Source organism: Heteronotia binoei, chromosome 1 (genome assembly GCF_032191835.1).
Source record: "Heteronotia binoei isolate CCM8104 ecotype False Entrance Well chromosome 1, APGP_CSIRO_Hbin_v1, whole genome shotgun sequence".
NCBI classification, from domain to species: domain Eukaryota; kingdom Metazoa; phylum Chordata; class Lepidosauria; order Squamata; family Gekkonidae; genus Heteronotia; species Heteronotia binoei.
Window position 1 is genome coordinate 257,240,083 of NC_083223.1, and position 24,905 is coordinate 257,264,987.

General features: G+C 49.1%; 1 protein-coding gene across 1 annotated transcript in view; it reads right to left on the minus strand.

The window, feature by feature from the left end:
- Positions 1-24,291, minus strand: part of PC (pyruvate carboxylase) — a 548,480-nt gene extending 524,189 nt beyond the window's left edge. Inside the window, exon 1 of the mRNA XM_060253969.1 lies at positions 24,170-24,291. The gene's annotated coding sequence lies outside the window, so the exon portion shown is untranslated. The remainder of the gene's footprint in view (positions 1-24,169) is intronic.
- Positions 24,292-24,905: the final 614 nt, after the last annotated feature.

Sequence of the window (24,905 nt, forward strand, 5' to 3'; positions counted from 1 at the left end):
TTAGAGCACGCACCGCCTAACGTAGGAACCGAATACGCCGCCAAACAGGAAACAGGCTGCTTTTTAGTAAACGCACAACTCGAACCAGGTTCTAATTGCAGGTATGTGCAGAAGCCAAACTGAGCCGAAAGCATTTTCTGTGCCTTCGAGTGGTACAAAACATTTCTCACAGCAGAGGGCAAGCGCTTAAAACACAACGCTGGATCCATTATTGCTCACAAAGAACATTTTTTGAGGGGGGAAAAAAAAGGAAAAGGAAACATCTCCAAGGATCTGAGAGAAGAACACTCAGATCTGCCCAGTGCAAGCACGGGTCCCCACCGTGCCCATTCAAACCCCAAATGCTAGAAGAGAGGGGAATCCAGGGGAGGGAAAAGGAGGGGCAGGCGAGAGAAGGAGAAAGGGAGAGTCGCCATTAAAAGCAGGGGATGGTAAACACCGCAGGGACGACGCACCCGCTGGCTTGCCAAAGCGGATTAAACAAATTGAGAGTTGCTAAGGAAGGGCTGAGAAGAATGGAAGCAGAACCGAGGGAGGGGAGGGGAGGGGAGCGCGACTGGGAAGCAAAACAGAGCAAGGCAGCCATTCAAAAGAGGCCAGGAGGCCTCTACTCCAATCAGCGGAACAGCAGAAGGGGAAACGGGGCTACATCTCTCCACTAATTCCAAGTAGCTTGTGGAGAGCCATTTGCCCGGTGGCTTACAGGGAGGAGAGAACAGGTTGCAGGCAACGCAGGAGCAACATTCTTCCAAAGGCTGGGCCGTCATTTTTCTTTTTTAAAAAAAATGCCAAAATGTGTAACGACGCAGGACAGTAGGGCTACAGAACACAAGGGTTGATAACGGCTGGTATATCTGGGAAGCTGAGTTAAAACTAGGCCCTGCAAATATGAACAGGAGTCCTGTGGTACAGCTAGATTCAAGTCCAGTAGCACCTTAGAGAGCAGCAAGATTTTCAGAATATGAGCTTTCGAGAGTCAAAATTCCTTTTGTTAGATAGCCCCAAAATCTAATCAGTCTCTAAGATTGGTACTAGACACCAACTGAGGGGAGGGGAGGAGCAGATAGGAGAGGAGATTGGATTTATACCCCGCCCTCCACTCAGAGTCTCACAGCGGCTTATGATCTCCTCCCCCCTCAACAGACACCCTGTGAGGTAAGTGGGGCTGAGAGAGCTCTCCCAGAACTGCTCTTGTGACTGACCCAAGGTCACCCAGCTGCTGCATGTGGAGGACTGGGGAACCAAACCCAGATTAGAGTCCGCCACTCTTAACCATTGCACCAAACTGGCTCTAGCTGTTTTACTGCAGACCAACACAGCTTGTGGCAGCTTAAAGACTAACTCACTTCCATTCTTGTGTTAGCTTGTGTTGATGGGGGGCATGAGGGCTTAGGGCAGCTGCCAGTCAGAGCAGACAACACAAGATGAGTGAGACCAATGGGTCTGACTCAGCAGGAAGAAGCTTGGTGGGACCAAAGGCTCCAAGGTAAGGCTGCAGCTTAGATCTTTTTGGTTTTGAATCTGGGCTGTGGAGAGTTTACTAGATGTGTCTTTCCCTTTTTTTACATAGTTTTCCCTACCCAGAGTGTGTGTGTCGGGGGGGGGGGGGTCTTCCCAACTCAATCCCTACTGATGACAGGTTTTGGTTCAGCATTTTTATGAATTTATCCTACTTGCTGACAACGGATCCAAAAAGAACTCAGGCAGTTGCAATTTTTTTACTCTTTTTGCCTGCTGAATGATAAGTGATTAACAGCTATTCACTGCTTAAGATCAATGCACTGTGGATCTTTTACTGGAGTTAAGGAAAGCAAGGAAAGGAAAGGTCCCCTGTGCAAGCACCAGATGTTCCCAACTTTGAGGTGACGTTGCTTTCACAACGTTTTCACAGCAGACTTTTTACAGGGTGGTTTACCATTGCCTTCCCCAGTCTTTTACACTTTTCCCCCAGCAAGCTGGGTACTCATTTTACCGACCTCGGAAGGATGGAAGGCTGAGTCAACCTTGGGCCGCCTACCCGCATCCAGCTTCCGCTGGAATCGAACTCAGGTCGTGAGCAGAGAGTTCAGACCACAGTACTGCAGTACTGCTGCTTTACCACTCTGCGCCATGGGGCCGCTAAAGGAAAGGAAACTTTGAGGCAAATATGGATGTTTGTGTTCAGGAGAAACACTTGGAGAGTACAGAGCGAAGCAGTAAGTGTGGGTTACTGCATTTTAAAAGCATGTATATGCTACACTTCTCCTGTCAACAGGGGCTCAAGATGGCTTTATGTGGGCCTGCATATCATCTTAGTTTGCGATCTGGGACACAGCTGAAGATATACAACCTGTCTTTCGCTGCTCTTGGCTCATTCCCACTGACAGGAACCTGGGTTAGGAGCAAGATGCAGCAGCGATCGCCAACTGCCCCTCTATTACCTCTCCAAAGAGGAGGAGAAAAAGCAGCTTCTGCCAGGGCCCGTAGCCAGAAAATTTTAGGTGGGTGGGGCCATGGAATTAAATTTCAGGTGGAGGGGCCTTCTACTCTCATGGCCCCTGCTCTCTCCGCGGCAGTTGCTCTGGCGGCCCCCACCTCCCTCCGTGGCACCTCCCACCCTCCCTCCCACCCATAACCGAAGCACTGGCTGCTGGGACTCTTTCAAGGCCGCCTCCCCCCGCCAATCAGCTGATCAGCAGGAAAAGCAGCGCTGAGGCCGGCAGCTCCTATACTGCTGCCTCCTCCCCACTTCCTCCCCGGATCGCCGCTTTCCCCGCAAATCAGCTGGTCAGGGGGGGAGGTGGCCTTGAAAGAGTCCCGGGAGCCAGCGCTTCAGTGGGTGGGAGGGGGAGTCGCTGTGGAGGGGGGCAGGGGTGCCAGAGCGGCGGGGAGATCGGGGGCTGCCAGAGCAGCGGCTGTGGAGAGAGCGGGGGCCGCAAAAGTGTCGGGGAGAGCCGGGCCGCCAGGAAGAGCCATACAGGTGGAAAGGGGGGTTGGGTGGAACAGTCTGGGCCCCCTGGGGCCCCCTGTGGCTACGGGCCTGTCTCTGCCACCAACTATGGAAATGGCTGACAAACCTTTGAGCAGGGGATATCGGGAATTAAACCTGGAATCTTCTGCAGGCAGAGGCATCTGCAGAAAGGTCCAGTCCTGGGGGAAGGCACTGCCCCCACTAGAGGGGGCAAGGGGTGATCACTGCTGCTATGTGTTACAAGCTATGCCAACCCCTTCTCTGCTCAAGCCCTGGAGAAGGAATGCCAGGCAAATAAGACACCATGGACCAAAATGGGTCCATGTTCTAATGCAGCAGAAGGTAGCAGCAGAAGGTGGTGTCAAATGTCCACGTGGACAGAGAGGCAGAACCAAAAACTGTCAGTCAATTTAACAGTGTTTTACAGCCCAAAATAAAGCCATGCTTCCACCACTCCCTGGGAAAATACAAAGCGAAGCACGGTGGTGGTAGTGAGGAAATGAGAACAACAAACCAACAGAAAGGTCAACTGTAATGAAAGGAGGCAATTAGGCAAATTTGCAACATTTATTCTGGTTGGCATCAGCAGACATGTTCTGCACTCGAACGCTGCAGAAACTGCAGAGAGCCGAGTTCAGTCAGTCAGTCAGTCACATTTTATTTGTATCCCGCCCTCCCCGACCAAGCGGCTCAGGGCGGCTAACAGCAAAAAAACTCAATACATACATTATACAATAAATAACATTTAACTACAATTAATTAAAATCCATTAAAATTCTAAGAAACATTAGTGCATTTAGTGCTATATTCGCTGGCAAGTTTACTTGGTAGTTTAGTAGTTTCAGCTGGTGAAGGCTGTTTGGAACAAGATGGTTTTGCAGGCCCTGCGGAACTGTTCAAAGTCCCGCAGGGCCCGCATTTCCTCTGGGAGCCGATTCCACAGCTGTGGGGCCATAACAGAGAAAGCCCGGGTACGGGTACTCTGGAGTCTTACCTCCTTTGGCCCGGGGATAGTCAGCAGGTTCTTCCCTGTTGACCTCAGTGCTCTCTGGGGTTCATACGGGGAGAGACGGTCCCTAAGGTAGGCAGGTCCTCAGCCATATAGGGCTTTAAAGGTAATAACCAGCACTTTGTAGCGAATCCGGTATATAACTGGTAGCCAGTGCAGTTCACGCAGCCCGGCTGTATGTGCTCCCGCTTTGGGAGCCCCAGCAACAGTCTGGCAGCTGCGTTCTGCACTAGCTGCAGTTTCTGGGTTCGGCACAAAGGCAGCCCCATGTAGAGGGCATTACAGTAATCCAGTCTCGAGGTGACCGTTGCGTGAATCACTGTTGCCAGGTCCCGACGCTCTAGGAAGGGGGCCAACTGCCTTGCCCGCCTCAGATGAAAAAAGGCTGACTTGGCAGCGGCTGCTATCTGGGCCTCCATTGATAATGAAGGCTCCAGTAGAACTCCCAGGCTTCTGACCCGGCGCGCCGCTTTCAGTGGCGCCCTGTCAAAGACCGGGAGAGGTATTTCCCCTCCCAGAGCGCCCCGACCTAAGCAAAGGACCTCTGTCTTCGCCGGATTCAGTTTCAGCCCGCTCAGCCTTAACCAAGTTGCCACGGCCTGCAGTGCCAGGTCCAAGTTCTCTGGGGCGCAGCCAGGCCGGCCATCCATTAGCAGATAGAGCTGGGTGTCATCTGCATACTGTTGACACCCAAGCCCGTACCTCCTGGCAATCTGGGCAAGGGGGCGCATATAGATATTAAATAGCATCGGCGAGAGAACTTCTCCCTGAGGCACCCCACAATGTAGTGTACGCCTCTGGGAGAGCTCACTCCCGATTGCCACCCTTTGTCCCCGATCCTCAAGGAAGGAGGAAAGCCATTGTAAAGCCACCCCCCTAACCCCAACATCGGCGAGGCGGTGGGTCAGTAGCCAATGGTCGACCGTGTCGAACACAGCCAACAGGTCTAACAACATCAGCACCGCCACACCACCTTGATCCAGATGCCACTGGAGGTCATCCACCAAGGCGACCAGCACTGTCTCCGTCCCATGACCCGGGCGAAAGCCGGACTGGCAAGGGTCTAGGATGGAAGCGTCATCCAGAAAACCCTGTAACTGCAACGCCACTGCCCTCTCTATAATTTTACCTAAAAACGGTAAATTCTAGCAAGGCAGCTGAGCTGGAATCAGGAGGGGAGAGGTAAAGAGCGCACCAGCCCTCGATCAGAGCTGATCTGGTAGGCCCAGTCACAAGGCAATATATCTACGGAAACAACTGCAGACTCAGACACACATATTCACACAAAATGGGATTCATGCCACTTAATAGGCCAGGGGAATCTGAAAACTTTTGAGCCGTGGGGAGACAGACGCCAACTGGCAGCTTGGATTTCCAACTGCCTCAGCAAATCAAGGCCTTCCTCTCCGCTCTGTGATTATTAAAGGGTTCCCTCCGCTTCAACTTGACGTCTCCACCTGTCCCCCAGAGCAGCCTTCGTTCTGCTCAGCGATACTTAACTCCACGCTCGTTAGCAAATCCCCCCCCCACACACATTTAAAAAGGCTTCTCTGTTAATGTTCTGGAATGGATCGGAAGATTAAAATCAAAGTCGCTTTTCCCACCCTGCGCCGCCACCATTACCCCTGCAAGCAACATAATTTTACGCTTGCAAAGCAGATGTTCCCACACAAGCCAGGCAAAGATTGGGAAAGGGCAGTTTTCACGTGGAGAGGAGGCATCTGAAATCAGCCAGTTCAACAACAAAATACACTTTTAAAAATCTCTTGTCATTTCTATCCCATTATTCTAAGGAGTATAAATCAGCATACAATGAGGTTTTAAATATGACCTTTAAGGCCTTGAGCAGTCTAGGACCAACGTAGCTACAGGACCGCCTCCTCCGTTATGTCCCTGGAAGGGCATTACACTCTACTGGTCATAAGAACATATGAAGCTGCCTTCTACTGAATCAGACCCTGGGTCCATCAAAGTCAGTATTGTCTACTCAGACTGGCAGCAGCTCTCCAGGATCTTTCCACGCCTACTTGCCTGGACCCTTTTTAGTTGGAGATGCCGGGGATTGAACCTGGGACCTTCTGCTTACCGAACATATGTGCTCTTCCACTGAGCCACCATCCCTCCCCTTAAGAATTTACTAGTATCCCTGGCTCTAAAGAGGTTCTCCTCCGTTATGTCCCTGGAAGAGCATTACACTTTACTCATCAGAATTCACTAGTATCCCTGGCCCTAAAGAGGTTCGGCTGCCCTCAATGAGGGGCAGGACCTTTTCAGTCCTGGTCCCGACCTGGTGGAACGCTCTGCCGGAAGACACCAGGGTCTGAGAGATCTTTTACAGTTTTGCAGGGCCTGTAAGAGTTGTTCCGCCAGACTTTTGCTTAAGGACGGCGACAGTTGCTGAGCCGGCACCTCTCTCCTCTGCCCCTTTAGGGGTCTCTCAGACCTGATACAGCAATTGGAAATCTGGACTAGTAGCACTTTAATAAGACGCCATCAGGGTTTGTAATCTTTTTTAGTTTAACTGGTTTTATTGGTTCAAATGTATGCATTTTTATCCATTGTTGTACATCGCCTAGAGCCTGGCACTAGCTGAGATTGGACGATTCATCCAGTTGAATAATTCAGCCCATCAATTCAATCCCCTCTTCCATTTTATCCCCACAATCACACTTTGAGCAGGTCAGGCTGAGAACGTGACAGGCCCAGGGTCAACCAGCGAGCTTCATGGCTCAGTTGGGGTTTCAACCACTGTTCCCTCTAAGCTGAATTAGTGTGAGCTAGCTCACAGTTTTTAAGCCTCCAGCTCACACATTGTTGTCTTAGCTCAGGAAAAATGGCCCCAGGGCAAACTAGTTTATGCAGTGGCTCACAACTTTAATGCCAGTAACTCATGAAGTAGAATTTTGGCTCACAAGACTCCACAGCTTAGAGGGAGTATTGATTTCAACATAGGGCTAATTCTGAGACTCTGACCCCAACATCACATTGGGGAGGCGCCATGGCTTAGTGGGAGAGCCTCTGTAGTACAAACGCTACAACAGGGGTGGCCAACGGTAGCTCTTCAGATGTTTTTTGCCTACAACTCCCATCAGCCCCAGCCAGCGTGCCCAATGGCTGGGGCTGATGGGAGTTGTAGGCAAAAAACATGTGGAGAGCTACCGTTGGCCACTCCTGCACTACAATACAATCAGCAACTGCCACAACTTAAAACTGCGTTGAATACAAAATACTTCTATCATACTTCAATTTTTTTTACTGCCAGGTTTCTTGTACACTGACATGGATAGCCCAGGCTACCTCAATCATTTCAGAAGCTAAAAAGGGTCACCCCTGGTTAATATTTGGATGGGAAACCAACAAGGAATACCAGGGTTGCTACACAGAACCAGGCCATGGCAAACGGCCTCTGTTCATCTCCTGCCTTGGAAACCCTACATGGTCACCGTACGTTGGTTGAGACTTGGCAACCAAAACAACAATCAATTTCGCACACTAAGAAGGATCCCCACATGCCAGAAAAGATGGCTGCCATGCGCAGAACAAATGCCATGCGCTGAGCCCACTTGCGGGATAGGGAGGGATATAAATCCAAATTTAAAAAAAATAAATCTGCATGAGCCAGCCCTATTTATTTTTGTTTCTCTCTATGGTGGTGGAGGACCCTGAGGGATCTAGACAGGGCATGATTACCACCTGAAATTAAGTTTTCTTAAAGAAGAAGATGATGATATTGGATTTATATCCATAAGAACATAAGAACATAAGAGAAGCCATGCTGGATCAGGCCAACGGCCCATCAAGTCCAACACTCTGTGTCACACAGTGGCAAAAATGTTATATACACACATACACTGTGGCTAATAGCCACTGATGGACCTGTGCTCCATATTTTTATCTAAACCCCTCTTGAAGGTGGCTATACTTGTGGCCGCCACCACCTCCTATGGCAGTGAATTCCACATGTTAATCACCCTTTGGGTGAAGAAGTACTTCCTTTTATCCGTTTTAACCTGTCTGCTCAGCAATTTCATCGAATGCCCACGAGTTCTTGTATAGTGAGAAAGGGAGAAAAGTACTTCTTTCTCTACTTTCTCCATCCCATGCATTATCTTGTAAACCTCTATCATGTCACCCCGCAGTCGACGTTTCTCCAAGCTATAGAGTCCCAAGCGTTTCAACCTTTCTTCATAGGGAAAGTGCTCCAGCCCTTTAATCATTCTAGTTGCCCTTCTCTGCACCTTCTCTAATGCTATAATATCCTTTTTGAGGTGCGGCGACCAGAACTGCACACAGTACTCCAAATGAGACCGCACCATCGATTTATACAGGGGCATTATGATACTGGCTGATTTGTTTTCAATTCCCTTCCTAATAATTCCCAGCATGGCGTTGGCCTTTTTTATTGCAAACGCACACTGTCTTGACACTTTCAGTGAGTTATACTCTGAATCTCAGAGTGGTCACAGTCTCCTTTACCCCCCCGCCCCAACAACAGACACCCTGTGAGGTAGGCAGGGCTGAGAGAGCTCTTACAGAAACTGCCCTTTCAAGGATAACTCCTATGAGAGCTATGGCTGACCCAAGGCCATTAAAGAAAGGGCATCCATGATTGGGGAAATGCGGGGGGGGGGGTGTGGAATCTGGGGTTTCAGGCCGCTCTTTCTCCCTGTGTGCCATGGTTTCCGGCCACCCCTGAAAGAGAGCTGATTTGCATGGCCCAAGAGGATAAAATCTCAGATCTCCCCCCCAGATCCTTCACCCAGCAGCTCACACCAACTACGGAATCAAACACTGGTGCTGACCTGTAGCTGTCAGGCACCAGAGTTCCCCTGAACGCATGCCTGAGATTTGAGTACTGTATGCATAAAAAATACATCTATATAAAGTTGCCTCACCTGGAGTGCTGTTTTTTATGTCCTAAAATGTTTTACTTGCAGCTTGGGAGGCATTCCATAATAACACTATATACTTGGTGAAGGCTGTGGATGAAAGGTTAAGAACCGCCGGCGTAACCCTTTTATAAAGCAATTTAAGCTACATTTTTTATACAAAGGCATCACAATAATGAACACATGAATCTGCTTTATGCTTAGAGTGGCCAGACTCCAGATGGTTACTACAACAGCAGCAGAAAAAACATGGAATTAATAACTAATCACAGCTATTAATAAAGATTTATATTTCCCCTTATTCCAAACTCTTTATTTATTCCTTTAATTTCTATTCCGCCCTATCCCACGAGCTGGCTCAGGGCGGAGTTCAACAAATAGCAGTAACAATAGATAATTAACAACACATTTAGCAATTAAAACAATAAAAGCAATAAAACAATTAAAATTATTCCAGTTCAGGCGGAAGACAGACTAACCAACCCATAATACAGACAAAGCTGGAACAGATGATACATCAATACATCAGCAGGCCCAACAGAAGACGGAATACTGCGACAAGGGAGACCAGACGATGTATTATGGATGCCTGCTGCCTCACTTGAAGGCCTGGCAGGACAGCTCCGTTTTACAGGCCCTACAAAAAGGTAGTAGATCAGGTAGGGCCCTGATCTCTAATGGGAGCATGATCCACCAGGCTGGAGCCAGGGCAGAATCAGTCTGTGATATTCATATCAGTCTATAAAATTCATCTCTTCTCTTTTAGGAAGAGACTTTTGCATGGAGCACTTTGAAATGTTCTGGAAGAGATTTGTGGCATAAGCTTCATGAAGAAGGAGAAGGAGAAGGAGAAGGAGAAGAAGGAGAAGGAGAAGGAGAAGGAGAAGGAGAAGAAGGAGAAGGAGAAGAAGGAGAAGGAGAAGGAGGAGAAGGAGAAGGAGAAGGAGAAGGAGAAGGAGAAGGAGAAGGAGAAGGAGAAGGAGAAGGAGAAGGAGAAGGAGAAGGAGAAGGAGAAGGAGAAGGAGAAGGAGAAGGAGAAGGAGAAGGAGAAGGAGAAGGAGAAGGAGAAGGAGAAGGAGAAGGAGAAGAAGAAGAAGAAGAAGAAGAAGAAGAAGAAGAAGAAGAAGAAGAAGAAGAAGAAGAAGAAGAAGAAGAAGAAGAAGAAGAAAAAGATGATGATGATGATGATATTGGATTTATATCCCACCCTACACTCCAAAGAGTCTCAGAGTGGCTCACAATCTCCTTTACCTTCCTCCCCCACAACAGACACCCTGTGAGGTGGGTGGGGCTGAGAGGGTTCTCACAGCAGCTGCCCTTTCAAGGACACCTCCTGCGAGAGCTATGGCTAACCCAAGGCCATTCCAGCAGGTGCATGTGGAGGAGTGGGGAATCAAACCCGGTTCTCCCAGATAAGAGTCCACACACTTAACCACTACACCAAACTGGCATAGTGGTCTGAGTGAATTGCAACCAGATATGGACTTTTCTCAAAACACTGGAACAAGTGTAATTGACTGGACTTTATGAACTTCCTTCCTTCCTTGCAGCTCTCAAACATCTGACATTTATTCTATGTGGTTCTCACATTAAGCAAGTTTGGCCACCTCTGGCATAGAGGCAGAGGTCTTCCCCTCATGTTGATTCTTGGAGGCTCAGCCCTCTCTACCAGCAGCAGGCTTTCAGAGGAGTAAACCAGATTGTCCTGGCCAGGTGCCAAAGCCCCCACTGATCCTATCAAACCCAGACCACACAAAACCAACCCCCTTCTTTGCTCTGAAGGTCACAGAACAGGCACTGCTGGGGGAGAGGTCTCAAGCTTTGTAAGAGCGCGCCCACCGGCTTATCAAAGCAAGCCCCTTATCTTGTACAAACTGGAACACCAGCAACCTCCATCTAATATTCAAGAGTCAGCTTTGTAATCTGCAGGAGAACGATAACAGAGCAGCACGAAGACAGAAAACATAAATGAGCCGTGCAGCATGGGGGGGGGGGGGGAGGAAACCACCAGGAGGGCATCGTTCCCCCAGGTGTTTAAAAAATTAATTGGATTACCAAAGGGCTGGGATGCTTAGCAAGAGCACCGAATGACAGAAAGGACATTTGGCCACCGGTGCTGCAACAAGCCAGTTCTTTTCTTCGTGCTCAGAACATCATTCATATTATTCAACAGGTTTAGTCATATGCCAACGTATACAATTATTATATCATTTTTTCATTGTCCCCCCCCCCCCCCCCCAATCACAATAGTCCATAATACAAACTAGCAATAAGTCCACAATTTTCCAATAGGGGGATAAAGGGCAGGAAATATATTCAGCCTTCGCAAAAGACGCCCATTCCAGATATTCCAAGACATTTCAAATCAAATCTGTGAATCTGTGAAAGCTATGACCTTCGTGTCTGTGTTTGAAGGAACTGAAATCGCGTTCCAATTTACAGCCTGAAAACCGAGGAAGATTTGTAGACTTATCGCTGATCGATGAATGAATGTTATATATGTTTTTGCATATTACTGTGGAATATATTAAGAGCCCCGAGGCGCAGAGTGGTAAAGCTGTAGTACTGCAGTCAACCTCTCTGCTCACAACCTGAGTTTGATCCCAGTGGAAGCTGAGTTCAGGTAGCCAGCTTGAGGTTAACTCAGCCTTCCATCCTTCCGAGTTCGGTAAAATGAGTACCCAGCTTGCTGGGGGGAAAGTGTAGAGGACTGGGGAAGGCAATGGCAAACCATCTTGTAAAAAGTCTGCCTTGAAAACATCGTGATGTGACGTCACCCCAGAGTCGGAAACGACTGGTGCTTGCACAGGGGACTACCTTTACCTTTCTATGGAATATATTATTGAAATTTGAGAATTGTTTGTATGGAACTTTGGAACTTAGCAGTTTTTTCCATTGCCTAGTTCAAACACTAGGCATCAGACTTTTCCCTGCAGCCACTGTGGCCGGATCTGCCTGTCCCGCATTGGTCTTGTCAGCCACCAGCGAGCCTGCAGCAGACGTGGACTACTGCACCCTTCTTAAATCTTCGTTCGCGAAGTCAAGCCGAGAGAGAGTTCAAACACTAAGACCCTTTCAGTGTGCGGCTTACTTTGCATATGCAGCAGAAAGAGATGGTAGAGGTCCTCACAACACCATAGACTGTACCACCTCTGTGTGCATGGGAGGGGGAGAAAAGAGGATCACTTTTTTGAATGCCATCTTGCATTTTGATGAAAAGAATAAAGTTTCCCATAAGCAGTGCTCCCCAATGTGATACCTGTGGGCACCGTGACACCTACTATGGCACCACTACATCCCCTAGCACTTTTCAGAAAGTGGGCAGGGCCACTCTAAGGCAGAGCTTGCTATTGGCGATCCGCTTTCAAAGTCTAGCCAATAACAAGCTGCAATAGCAGCCGCAACCACTGGAGGATCAGGAGACCTGTAAGCTCCCAGGCTAGTGGGTCCATTCCCACTTCAGGCATTCCTTCTTTTTTATTCCCCCTTCTTCCTCTCCTTGGGATGTCCTTCTTTTCATTCCCCAATCTTTTCTGTAGTTGGTTTTTAGACTTCACCAATCGCTACCTGAAAGAGTCTCCATTCACTACCAGCAGGAGAGGCTTACAATCTCCTACCCTTCCTCTCCCCACAACAGACACCTTGTGAGGTAGGTGGGGCTGAGAGAGCTCTGAGAGAACAGCTCTATGAGGACTGTGACTGGCCCAAGATCACTCACAGAATCATAGAGCTGGAAGGGACCTCCAGGGCCATCTAGTCCAACCCCTTGCAAAATGCAGGAACCTCACGAATACCTCCCTCCCACACACACCTCAGTAACCAGTAACTCACTTCTCCATGCCCAGAAGATGGGGAAAACCTCCAGGATCTCTGGCCGATCTGGCCTGGAGAAAAAATTCTGACTGACCCCAAAGTGTCAATCAGCATTTCCCTGGGTGTGTAAGAAGGGACCACAAGAACTAAATGCTCCTCAGCAGCTGCATGTGGAGAAGTGGGGAATCCAGCCCAGTTCTCCAGACTGAAGGCCGCCACTCTTAACCACTACACCCCACTGGCTGTCTTCTTCCCTCCCTCTCTCCCAGCCTTTCCTTTATCTCTTTATCACATGATGTGATGGTATCGCTTTACTCTGCTCTGGTAAGACCTCACCTGGAGTATTGTGTTCAGTTTTTGGGCACCACATTTTAAGAAGGATATAGACAAGCTGGAACGGAGCCAGAGGAGGATGATGAAGATGGTGAGGGGTCTGGAGACCAAGTCCTATGAGGAAAGGTTGAAAGAGCTGGGCCTGTTTAGCCTGGAGAGGAGGCGGCTGAGAGGTGATATGATCACCATCTTCAAGTACTTGAAGGGCTGTCATATAGAGGATGGTGTGGAATTGTTTTCTGTGGCCCCAGAAGGTAGGACCAGAACCAATGGGTTGAACTTAAATCAAGAGTTTCCGGCTCAACATCAGGAAGAACTTCCTGACCGTTAGAGCGGTTCCTCAGTGGAACAGGCTTCCTTGGAAGGTGGTGGGCTCTCTTTCCTTGGAGGTTTCTAAACAGAGGCTAGATGGCCATCTGACAGCAATGAAGATCCTGTGAATTTAGGGGGGAGGTGTTTGTGAGTTTCCTGTATTGTGCAGGGGGTTGGACTAGATGACCAACTCTATGACCCTTCCAACTCTATGATTCTATGATTCTTTTTTATTCCTGTTCTGTGATTCTTTTGTAAACTGAGGAGGAAGGTATTGTATTTGCTTCCACCTCCTGAGGAAGTCATTTTGGGGTTATGTTCACTGTGTGCTGCCAAAATCCCAAAAATGCCCACAGGCTCAAAAAGGCTGGGGACCAATGTTCTCTGTAAGCTGCAGAGACTTGTGAGCAAAAATTCCACTTTGTGAGCTGCTGGCATTAAAGTTGTGAGCTACTGCATAAATTATTGTGCTCTCGGGTCATCCTTCCTGAGTCAATACAAAAATGTGTGAGCTGGAGGCTAAAAATCTTTGAGCTAGCTCACACTAACTCAGCTTAGAGGGAACACTGCTGGGGACCACACCCCCCCTCCCCTCAACAACAGTAACAACAGAAACAACAAAAACATTAGCACAGCAAGAATCAGGCTGAGATATAAACTTTTGCCCTAATGTGCTATTTTCTTGGAAGGGTTTTTTGTTTGGCTTGGGTTTTTGCACAGAGAAGCAGTCCAAAACGGCATGCCTCCTGCAATCAAAAACTGCATAACCCTCCACCCCCCCTCCACAGGAAGCTACCACTGAGCCTATTTTACCTCACAGGCAGGCTAGACCTCCACTGCTTTAATGGTGCGCAAGCATGTGATCCCCCTCGCCTTATGGGAAGGGCCATTTCAGGGAAGGAGACAGAACTCCAGCTCCGTGCCCTCATTAGCAGGCGTGCTCCTGCCTGTCGCAACTGGCGAGGAGTCAGCAGGCCTTCAGGAGCTGTGTTTGCTTAGATTTATGGAGCAGCTCCACCGATGCCAGCATTGAGTCTAGACCAAGCGCTTGGCATTGTCTCCAAGCGGAACTGTTGAAGGAAGTTGCATAACGGCTGCCTGCCACCCCCGATCTGCCAGGTTAGAGGGCCTCACAGCAATCGGGCAGCTCCCCAAACTAGAGTTCATTGCCCTCTTCAAACCCACCCTGTTTTAGGGTTGCCAAACCCCAGGTGGGAGCAGGGGATCCCCCGGTTTAGAGCCCCTCCCCCCACCTTAGGGTTATCAGAAAGCCGGAAGGGGAAGGAAATGTCTGCTGGGCATTCCATTATACCCTATGGAGGCTGGTTCCCACAGAGTATAATGGAGAATCAATCTGGGGGTCTGGGGGAGGCTGTTTTTTGAGACAGAGGCATCAAATTTTCAGCATAGCTGCTGGTGCCTCTCCTCAAAACACCCCCCCAAGTTTCAAAAAGATTGGGCCAGGGGGTCCAATTCTATGAGCCCCAAAAGAAGGTGCCCCTATGTAGGGTGTAGGAAAAGTACCAGACGCCACGCTGGCAAACCACGTGGAAGCCTGTGCTGCCTGCACCCGACGTAGCCCAATCAGCAAGTGCCTAGTGTCTCATGGCGTAAAGAGCATGTGCAGTCCTGCGACCAAGCTGTCCAATCACTGACTTACACATGGAATTTAAATAAAGCAGCGCTCCCGCTCGGAAGGAGGTCAGCTTTCACCCACGATCATCTCGTCTCGTTTCCTGACTCCCACAGCTGGTGACCCCGACGTGATCAGCTCCCCGCCTCTACTCGCCCGACCTCTCGGTCTTCACGGTGCACCTTCTCAGGTGAGTATGGGGGAAACATTGTCCAGAGAACAGGTAGCGCATGCGGATGAATTACGGAAATTATGTCAGTCACAGCAGCCCGACAGATGTCAGGGAAAGAGATCCTTGAGCTCCTGCGGGAGATAGACTGCCAGTGTCCATGGTATCCACAATGTGGTTCCATGAAGCCCAGTGACTGGGGGAAAATCGGAGCGGAGTTGCGGCAGGAACCCCGCGCTCCTATGTCTCTGCTCATAACCTGGCAGCGGATTCATCATGCCATTCGCCAGTTCACTCCGACTGATAACATCCTCTGTAAGCCCCCTGAGACGTCGGGTGAACCCCCCCCTTATCTCTACCCGGCCCTGGCCCCTTGGCCAGAGGCCTCAGCTCCCGCGGGAGCTCCCCAGACGGTTGTGTCTCCCAGTGAGCCGCCGGGCTCAGCCCTCCCGGCGCCCCAGTCCTCTCCCGCCATCCTTCTCAGTCCCTTAGAACGCTCCTTGGCTCGAGCCCGAGAGGCAGGGGAACTGGACTTGTCAGAGGATTGGGGTGGGGAATCTCCGGGGTTGTTCCCCATAACACGGACCCCGGATCCTCGGCACCCTAACCAGGTTCAAGTAACTTGGACAGGGTTGCCCTATTCCGTCCTGAGAGAATTGAACAAATCCATTAAAGATTATGGCTTGAAGTCTACCTTTGTGCAGGGGACCTTAGAAGGTATCGCACAAGGTTATTCTATGTTGCCCTATGATTGGAAGACTCTTGCTCGTATGATTCTGTCCCCCTCCCAATATGTCGTGTGGGACAGCGAATATCGAGCCGCCGCCATTGCTGCGGGTACTGCTCAAATTACCGCCGACCAGCTTTATGGGGCGGGACAGTTTGCTGACCTGGCTGCTCAAGCCCAGCTCACTGACGCCCATCTGGCAGGCGTTAAAGCTTGCATCCTCCGCTCCTTCCGCCGGGTCCCAGTTACAGAGAAGGCACAAAAATCATTCAGTGCCATCCGGCAGGGCAACGGGGAGCCTTATGGCGCCTTCATCGATCGCCTCCAAGAGGCCATCCAGCGGCAGCTGGATAACATCGAGGCGCAAAGCGAGTTGCTGGTGAAGTTAGGCTATGAGAATGCCAACACTGACTGCAAGCGAGTTCTGAGCTCTGTCGTCAGCCGCCCTGGCTACACCTTAGCCGACATGTTAACAGCCTGTGCTGAGGTGGGCTCCAAGCAGCACGAGATGGCGCTTCTGGCCACAGCCCTTCGGGGAAATGGGGGAACAGGGAGTGTTCATCATTCCTTCTTGTGAGGAAGCCCCTCCCCCGGGGGTGCCGCTCCTAGTACAAGCATGGAGCCAACTCCCTTTTTCACTTCCGCCCGGGACTCCCGTCGTTCACGCGCTTCCCATAAGGGGGCGCGAGGGTGGTTTCTCTTCTTCTTCTGTTTTTCAGATCGCTCTGGTGAACCAAGAGATCCTTGCTTCCAAGCCTTTACGAACTTATTTAGTCAACGGAAAACCCTTTGAGGGCCTTCTAGACACCGGAGCTGATATTTCTGTTATTGATTCTGCTCAATGGCCGGCCGAGTGGCCGTTAGACGATAGTCCAGCGGTGCATGGTGTTGGTGGGACCAGGGCCGCCCGTCAAAGTCAGCGGTCCCTCCCCGTCGTTTCCGCGCACACAAAAACTCTTTTGGGCTATATTCAGCCCGTTGTGGTCCCGCTGGGGTTAAATCTCTGGGGGAGGGATCTTCTCAATCAGCTAAAAGCAAGCCTGATTCTTGATGAGTAATGGCCAAGCCTTCCGCAGTGGCCCTTTCTTGGCTTTCTCAAGAACCCGTTTGGGTAGAACAATGGCCGCTGCCCCTTGAAAAATTACAGGCTTTGCACTCCCTGGTCGATGAGCAAGTAGCCGCAGGTCACCTCACGACCTCTACCTCGCCTTTTAATTCCCCTTTTTATTTCCTAATGTTTCCACATTTACCCCCGGTTCCATTTGTAGTGGTTGGATAATTAAGGACCCTAATTTGTGGTTTTTCTGGGGTGGGGGGGTTGCCACCAATTTTCATCCAGGGGATTATGAGTGTGCTTCCGTTGGATTTCTTACTTTGCCTGTCACAGTGTTGCGTCCCTCACCTGCACCCCCGCGCCAACGGCAACAACGGAGCCCATTGGGACCAGGTTGCTCGGACACAGTGTTTGTGGACCCCCAATTGAGCGGGGGTCCCGAGAAATGGGGAGTGGGGCGAGCAGTCATTTCAGGCCTCACGGGTGTTCTAACCCTAGGAAGCTATTCCAACATAATTGCTCAAGAAAATCGAGCCTCCATCATTGGACTCACCTGTCGTCTCGAGCAATCCATCAATGCAACAACCGCTATCATCCGCGATTCACAGAGCGAAATCTTTAGTCTACACCAGGTCCAGCTACAGCATCGACTCGCTCTGGACTATTTACTGGCTCGCCAAGGAGGCTTTTGTAAAATCGTCGGGCCCGCGGCCTGTGAGGTGCGCTTTCTAGATCTCAACCGAACCATAGAGAAAGAACTGGAGCGTTTGCACACCTTGATTGCAAATAACGCGCTCCACCCAGACTGGGACCCGTTTGCATGGCTCACCTCTTTCCTTCCAAATCTTACTTGGCTTCGACAATTAATTTGTGCCGGTATTGCTATTGTTATTTTATTGATTAGCATTTGCTGTTGTATTCAGTGTCTTCCTAACTTGATACAATTGTGTACACAATCCAAAGAATCATGGCAGCGACGAGCATTGTATTACGCCTGCTACAAGCTTAAAAACAAAAAGGGGGAGATGTAGGGTGTAGGAAAAGTACCAGACGCCACGCTGGCAAACCACGTGGAAGCCTGTGCTGCCTGCACCTGACGTAGCCCAATCAGCAAGTGCCTAGTGTCTCATGGCGTAAAGAGCATGTGCAGTCCTGCGACCAAGCTGTCCAATCACTGACTTACACATGGAATTTAAATAAAGCAGCGCTCCCGCTCGGAAGGAGGTCAGCTTTCACCCACGGTCATCTCGTCTCGTTTCCTGACTCCCACACTCCTATCCTTCATTATTTCCAAACGGAAGGAAGGCATTTAAAAGGCATGCGGTCCCTTTAAATGTGATGGCCAGAACTCCCTTTGGAGTTCAATTACGCTTGTCATAACCTTGCTCCTGGCTCCACCCCCAAAATCTCCTGACTCCACCCCCAAAGTCCCCAGATATTTCTCGAGTTGGACCTGGCAACCTTACTCGAGCTCCAGGGTACAACCTCCGTCAATCTGATTTTATTTACAATAATTCTACCTACCTTATGTATTGTAGGCAAGGCCTCTAATGTATATATGAAGCACGGTATTTTTTAAAAAACTAGATACACAACAATATAACCATATAAAGCCCTGACCTGGGTAGCCCAGCAAGCCTGATCTCATCAGATCTCAAAAGCTAAGCAGGGCTGACCCTGGCAAGTACCTGGATGGGAGACCTCCAAGGAATACCAGGGCCGGGACGCAGAGGCAGGCAATAGCAAGCCACCTCTCTGAAAACCCAAACCCCTCTAGGAGTTGCCAGAAGTCAACCATGGGGAGGGACGGTGGCTCAGTGGTAGAGCATCTGCTTGGTAAGCAGAAGGTCCCAGGTTCAATCCCTGGCATCTCTAAAAAAGGGTCCAGGCAAATAGGTGTGAAAAACCTCAGCTTGAGACCCTGGAGAGCCGCTGCCAGTCTGAGAAGACAATACTGACTTTGATGGACCAAGGGTCTGATTCAGTATAAGGCAGCTTCATATGTTCATGACTTCCAGGAACACACACGCGCATATACACACAAATACAAAGAATGTTAAAATATACCAAATATAAACATAGGGCTGGAAGGTGCCCCAAAGGTCATCTAGTCCACCCCCATGCACAGTGCAGGAAATTCGCAGCTACTACACATGCAATCCACCACTGAGCCCTGCCCTATGCCCAGAACAAAGTAAAACCCTCCAGGATCTCTAGAAGAAGAAGAATTGCAGATTTATACCCCGCCCTTCTCTCTGAATCAGAGACTCAGAGCGGCTTACAATCTTCTATATCTTTTCCCCCCACAACAGACACTCTGTGAGGTGGGTGGGGCTGAGAGGGCTCTCACAGCAGCTGCCCTTTCAAGGACAACCTCTGCCAGAGCTATGGCTAACCCAAGGCCATTCCAGCAGGTGCAAGTGAAGGAGTGGGGAGTCAAACCCGGTTCTCCCAGATAAAAGTCCATGCACTTAACCACTACACCAAACTGGCTCTCCCTAAATATAAACCAGACCTAAACATACAGTTAACAAACACAAGTTATGGCAAAAGCCCCTCAAGCTGTAAGGTTTTGAAGGCTTCTCAACAAAACAGCTTTAACTCAGTGCCCCACTGAACAGAGAAGAGGTGCCAGGGCACATCAGGCAACCAACCTATCAAACACCATCAATTCTGCCTATCACTGAACCAGAGCAGAAGATTCCACAGCCCAAGAATGCCATCAGGTAGGCAGCAGTTCACAGAGTCGGAAGGGACCTCCAGGGCATCTAGTCCAACCCCCTGCACAATGAAGAAGAAGTCCATAGATTTATACCCCGCCCTTCTCTCTGAATCAGAGTCTCAAAGCGGCTTACAATCTCCTCTATCTTTTTCCCCCACAACTGACCCCCTGTGAGATGGGTGGGGCTGAGAGACCTTTCCTGGAAGCTGCCCTTTCAAGGACAACCTCTGCCAGAGCTATGGCTGACCCAAGGCCATCCCAGCAGCTGCAAGTGGAGGAGTGGGGAATCAAATCTGGTTCTCCCAGATAAGAGTTCACACACTTAACCACTACACCAAACAGGGAATTCACAAATACCTCCCACTCCACACACAGACCCCTGCTCCATTCCCAGAAGACAGCAAAAAACTTGTAGGATCTCTTGCCAAACTGGCTTGGAGAATTACTTCCTGGCCCCAAAATGATAATCAGCAATTATCTGGGCATGTAAGAAAGGGCCATGAGAACTAAGAACGGATGCAACCCTTCCTGCCCTCCATAATTCAAGACAAGACAATTCAAGACCTAATTCAATATTGGCATAAAACCTAATTCACAGAATCAGCCTTGCTGTCAGATGGCCATCTAAGCCTCTAAAAACCTCCAAACCCCCCCCCAAAAAAAACCCTCCAAAGAAGGAGACCCCACCACCTCCCAAGGATAATGTTTTTTTTACCTTGTTTTGATTTGACCAGTTGGAAAACTGGACTAAAACCAATAAAATGAATTTTAACAGGGAGAAATGCAAAGTTCTGCATTTAGGTAGGAAAAATCCAATGCATCGTTACAGGATGGGGGAGACTTGTCTTAGCAGTAGTATGTGCAAAAAGGATCTAGGGGTCTTAGTGGATCATACGCTGAACATGAGTCAACAGTGTGATGCGGTGGCTAAAAAGGCAAATGCAATTTTGGGCTGTATCAACAGAAGTATATTGTCCAGATCACGTGATGTGCTGGTATCGCTTTACTCTGCTCTAGTAAGACCTCACCTGGAGTATTGTGTTCAGTTTTGGGCACCACATTTTAAGAAGGATAAGGGATAAATTCAGAACGTGAGCTTTTGTGTGCCAGTTAACATAAACTAACAATCACCAGAAAACAAATTGTGCTTCTCTAAATCTGCTAACATTTCCATGATTTTGTATACTAATTCACTGCCCACTCTCTCTATATTTAGGACTGTTTGCCATTCCATCCTATTGTCTGATGAAGTGTGCTTCCTGCACACAAAAGCTTATGTTCTGAATAAAACTTTGTTGGTCTTAAAGGTACAACTTGACTCCTACTTTGTTCTAGGCCAGATGTTAGTAAGATGCTCCCCCCACCAGCCCTTCAGCAGCTGCAAGCAATGCTTCTCCTACTGGCCACCTACAAAAATTGCAGGTATCTCCAAACAGGAGACTGTAGCTTTTCAAACAGCTGCTGGTTAAGCTACTGGATTCCAGCTTTAATTGCATTTTTAAAACAAATTTGCAACTGCAGGCTAACTCTAGTTGTGCCAGGATGAAAGCCGCAGAGAAGAACTCTGGCAGTCAATTGCTCAGGAGAGGCAACAGGAGAGCTGGGCAGCTTTCCTAAGGATTGCTTTCATCTGCCACATTTTTATGTTGCCTTTTCTTCAAGAAGATCAGGGCAACATACACAGCTCTTCCCTACCATTCTACCTTCACAAAGACTCTGTGAGGCAGTTTAGGCTGAGACAGAGTCAGCCTGTGAGTTCGGTGGCTGAGCAGGGGTCTGAAACCAGGACTTTCTGGTCCAGTCTGACACTTTAATCCAGGAGTGTCAAACATGCGGTCTGGGGGCCGTATCAGGCCTCCAAACAACTGGCTGCTGGCTGCTTCCTTCTCCCTCTCTCTTGCTTCCTTCTGCATTGCAGCTTGATTTGCAAGGCCTGCTCAATTACACAGGAGCTACAGAGCAAAGCCTCTATTTTCTCCATTGGCTGAGGCTCCTCCCTTGGGGAGGAAGGGAGGAGGAATAGCTTGCTTTTCCAGGCTCTCTCAATCACACAGCAGAACTACTGAGCCAAGTCTCTCTTCCTTCTATTGGCTAAGGCTCCTCCCCCTCCTGATCCCCTGGGGAAGGAAGGAAAAAGCCAGACCTTCCTTTGCCCAGTTCCCTGGATCGCATGGGAGAGATACAAAGAAAGCACCTTTAAGACCAACAAGTGCTAATGTTTTAAGTTTAAAAATAAATCTTTAATTGTGTTTGTCTGTGTCCTTTATAAAGTTTATCTCTGCTACCTAATCTTAAAAGGGTACACAGATGGCCCAGCCCAGCATGGCCTGGCCTGACATGGTCTCTTTTATGTCAGATCCAGCCCTCATAACAAATGAGTTTGACACCCCTGCTTTAATACTTCTGCAACCCTCTGCTGGCTGTCCATAAGAAGTGTCACCAGGACCCCAGATGTCCTGCAAGTGGGCATACTCAAAAGGAGATGTTAGGAAACAGTGAGTCAGCAGCCTGGAATTTGTCCTGGAGAGTTCCCTGAGGATCTGGCTATGATTACGGAATGAGATTGTCCAAAACATGGGTTGGGGGTGGTGGTCTTTGTGACTCTACTTCTTCAAATAAGCCTCCAGGGGCTTTGGCCATGTGGCTAAGGGACGGCAACCTGAATCCAGATTGGACAAGACAGAAGCCCTGCTGGTTGGCGAGGAGGATGGGCTAGAAGGGACTGTACTGCCCACAACTGATGGGAAGAGCCTTTTTTTGACAGACTCTGGGAAAATCTGGGGGCGGGGGGGCGTTATTAGATACTGCTTTTATTCAATTATTTTTTTCTGGGAAATGTGGTGCTAGAACTCTCAAGAGGGAAATGAAGGAGAAACATATGGGTGCCCTCATGAACTTTTAAACGTTTTTTAAAAGAATTTTGCTTCCACAAAAAGAACATGAGAACATAAGAGAAGCCATGTTGGATCAGGCCAATGGCTCATCCCATCCAACACTCTGTGTCACACAGTGGCCAAAAAACCCAGGTGCCATCAGGAGGCCCATCAGTGGGGCCAGGAGAGTAGTTTTCTGCAGTACAGTCATTCATCATGGGGGAAGCCCACATTTTACAGCCAAAAGAAAATAAAGTTTTGTAAATACAGTTTGCTTATTTTTTTTTATTCTGGCTCTCATTCCCAAAGTATTTGGAACTTATAAATAAAGGAAATGGGGAGAAGGAAGGAAAGGACTGAATTTGGAGGGTCAGAATGGATAGATTCCCTCCCCCCCCCCCCCACACACACACACTTTTAGAGGTTCTGGAACTCCGTTCCACCACATTCCCCCAGGGGGAAAAACCCTGGCTATATTGATAGAAAAGCAGGTCAAAATGGTGGCTATAGATGTTTTGTTTCCCCAGCCACATTTAGTGTGTTAATTACCTCTATGATTCTATGACACACTCATCCACACTACAGTACTGCTGAAGCTAGACTATCAGAATGTGAGCCTGCCCTTGAAGACAGCTTGGGAACATCAACTGGTCCACAAGATGGCAGCACAGTTACTAGATTCTGGAACTCGCTGCTTTGTTCCTATCGCCCCCACTTTGAAATCTTGCCAGTTTCCGGGTTTAGTTCAAGGAACTCAGTTCTTACTTTCCCAACATGGGTCCCACGTGCTTAAAAGACTGCCTCTCCCCACAGGAACCTGTGCAGCAACTCTGATATCTGAACAAGCCCTGTTCCCTCCTGTAGAGATGTAAGATCGACCGCAGCTTGACTGCAGACATTTCAAGTAGTGACTCTACTGTCATGGAAAACTCTTACCCAAAAAGGCAAGGAAAGCATCTGCAGTCATGTCCTCCCAGGAATTACACAAAGCTGAATTATTTAGAAGAGGACTGGTAGCAAATACAGTCTTTATTATTGGTCTGGCTTCTCACAGGGATTTTTAAAATGTGATCACTACATCCAGTTCTGAACTTCAGTTTCCTCTCTCTGTTCTAGCCTGACAACATCCCTGTGAAGCAGACTAGGCTGAGAGAGTGACAGGCCTTTGCACGCCAACACATTTCCATGCACTGGAGCAACAGGGTCAGAGATGCAATTCCCAGTTAACAACCAGGCATTCTGAACCAGGTAAAATTTCCAAACAAAAGGCAGGTCCACGGAGAGCACATCACAAATTCTAAACACGCACAACCTGTCAGCGTAAGTTCCATCACAGCGCCCAGATTTTAAAAAGCAATAATCCCAATTTTTCTTGTCCTTGAGCAACCGTAGAACTTCAAGGAGAAAGTTCCTTTCTTCAGCTTCTAGGCCGTTCAATGGTAGAAAAGAGACAGGTGTTAGAATCTACTCGATAATGGAAACCATGGCCCTCAGTCAGCAAGACCTGAGCTAGGTGGAGGTCGTTAATTCATAGGGTCACCTTAAGTAGGAAGCGACTTCACTTCACTTAACACAGGCATTCAAATTTGGAACCACCAATACAGCTCCAGGCAGCGTGAGCAAGGTTAAAAGCACAACACGGTACCCACGCCGGTTTATTAGTCTTAGCAGAACAGGAGGTCTACCTTGAAGGTTATCACTGTTCTCCTCCACTAGAACATCTGGTGCTGATGGTTTGACTCCTGCAGCCCACCACGCTCTGGCTCCAACGTTACAGCTCCAAAGGAGCCAAGACTGTATCCTGCAGAGACAAGGAAAGGCAAGTTACACGGAGCAAACTGAAGGAGACATGCAACACATCCTCATGCAGCAACTCCCCTGAAGCATTTAGTAAGAGCCTTCTCCTGGCCTTTGCAATCCCCCCTAGTAAGCCTCGAAACAGTCAGACAAAACAGACAAAGACCAGAGATAGAGGTCTCCAAAGGACAGCAGCAGCCTACTTTTCCAAATGGCCTTGTCCAATGACAAGAGCAAGGACTTAAGTCAGGGGCAGGGTTCATGCAATGCAGACACAAGAGCCTAGGTTCAGTCTCTGGTTAAAAGGATCTCAAGTAATGGAGCAGACAACAGCAGTGTCAGGCAAGAAGAACCCAGATTCAAATCTCCTTTCTGCCATTCAGTGCAATCAGGCCTGGGGCTGGGGGTTCTGCCATCCAAGGCAGAGCACCAGCCCCCTCTCCCATTCCTAAGTTCTAGCTGGGGGGGGAGGCATGGCAGTGGGCTGCTCAGAACTTGGCTCCAAGCGCGCCTGCTGCCACGCCTCCCCCCAACCTCCCCTAGGCTTCCCGAGTCTCGAGAAGCCAGGGCGACATCAAGGCAGCAGTGGGCGTGCTTGGTGCTTGGGCACTCAGCTGACCCCAC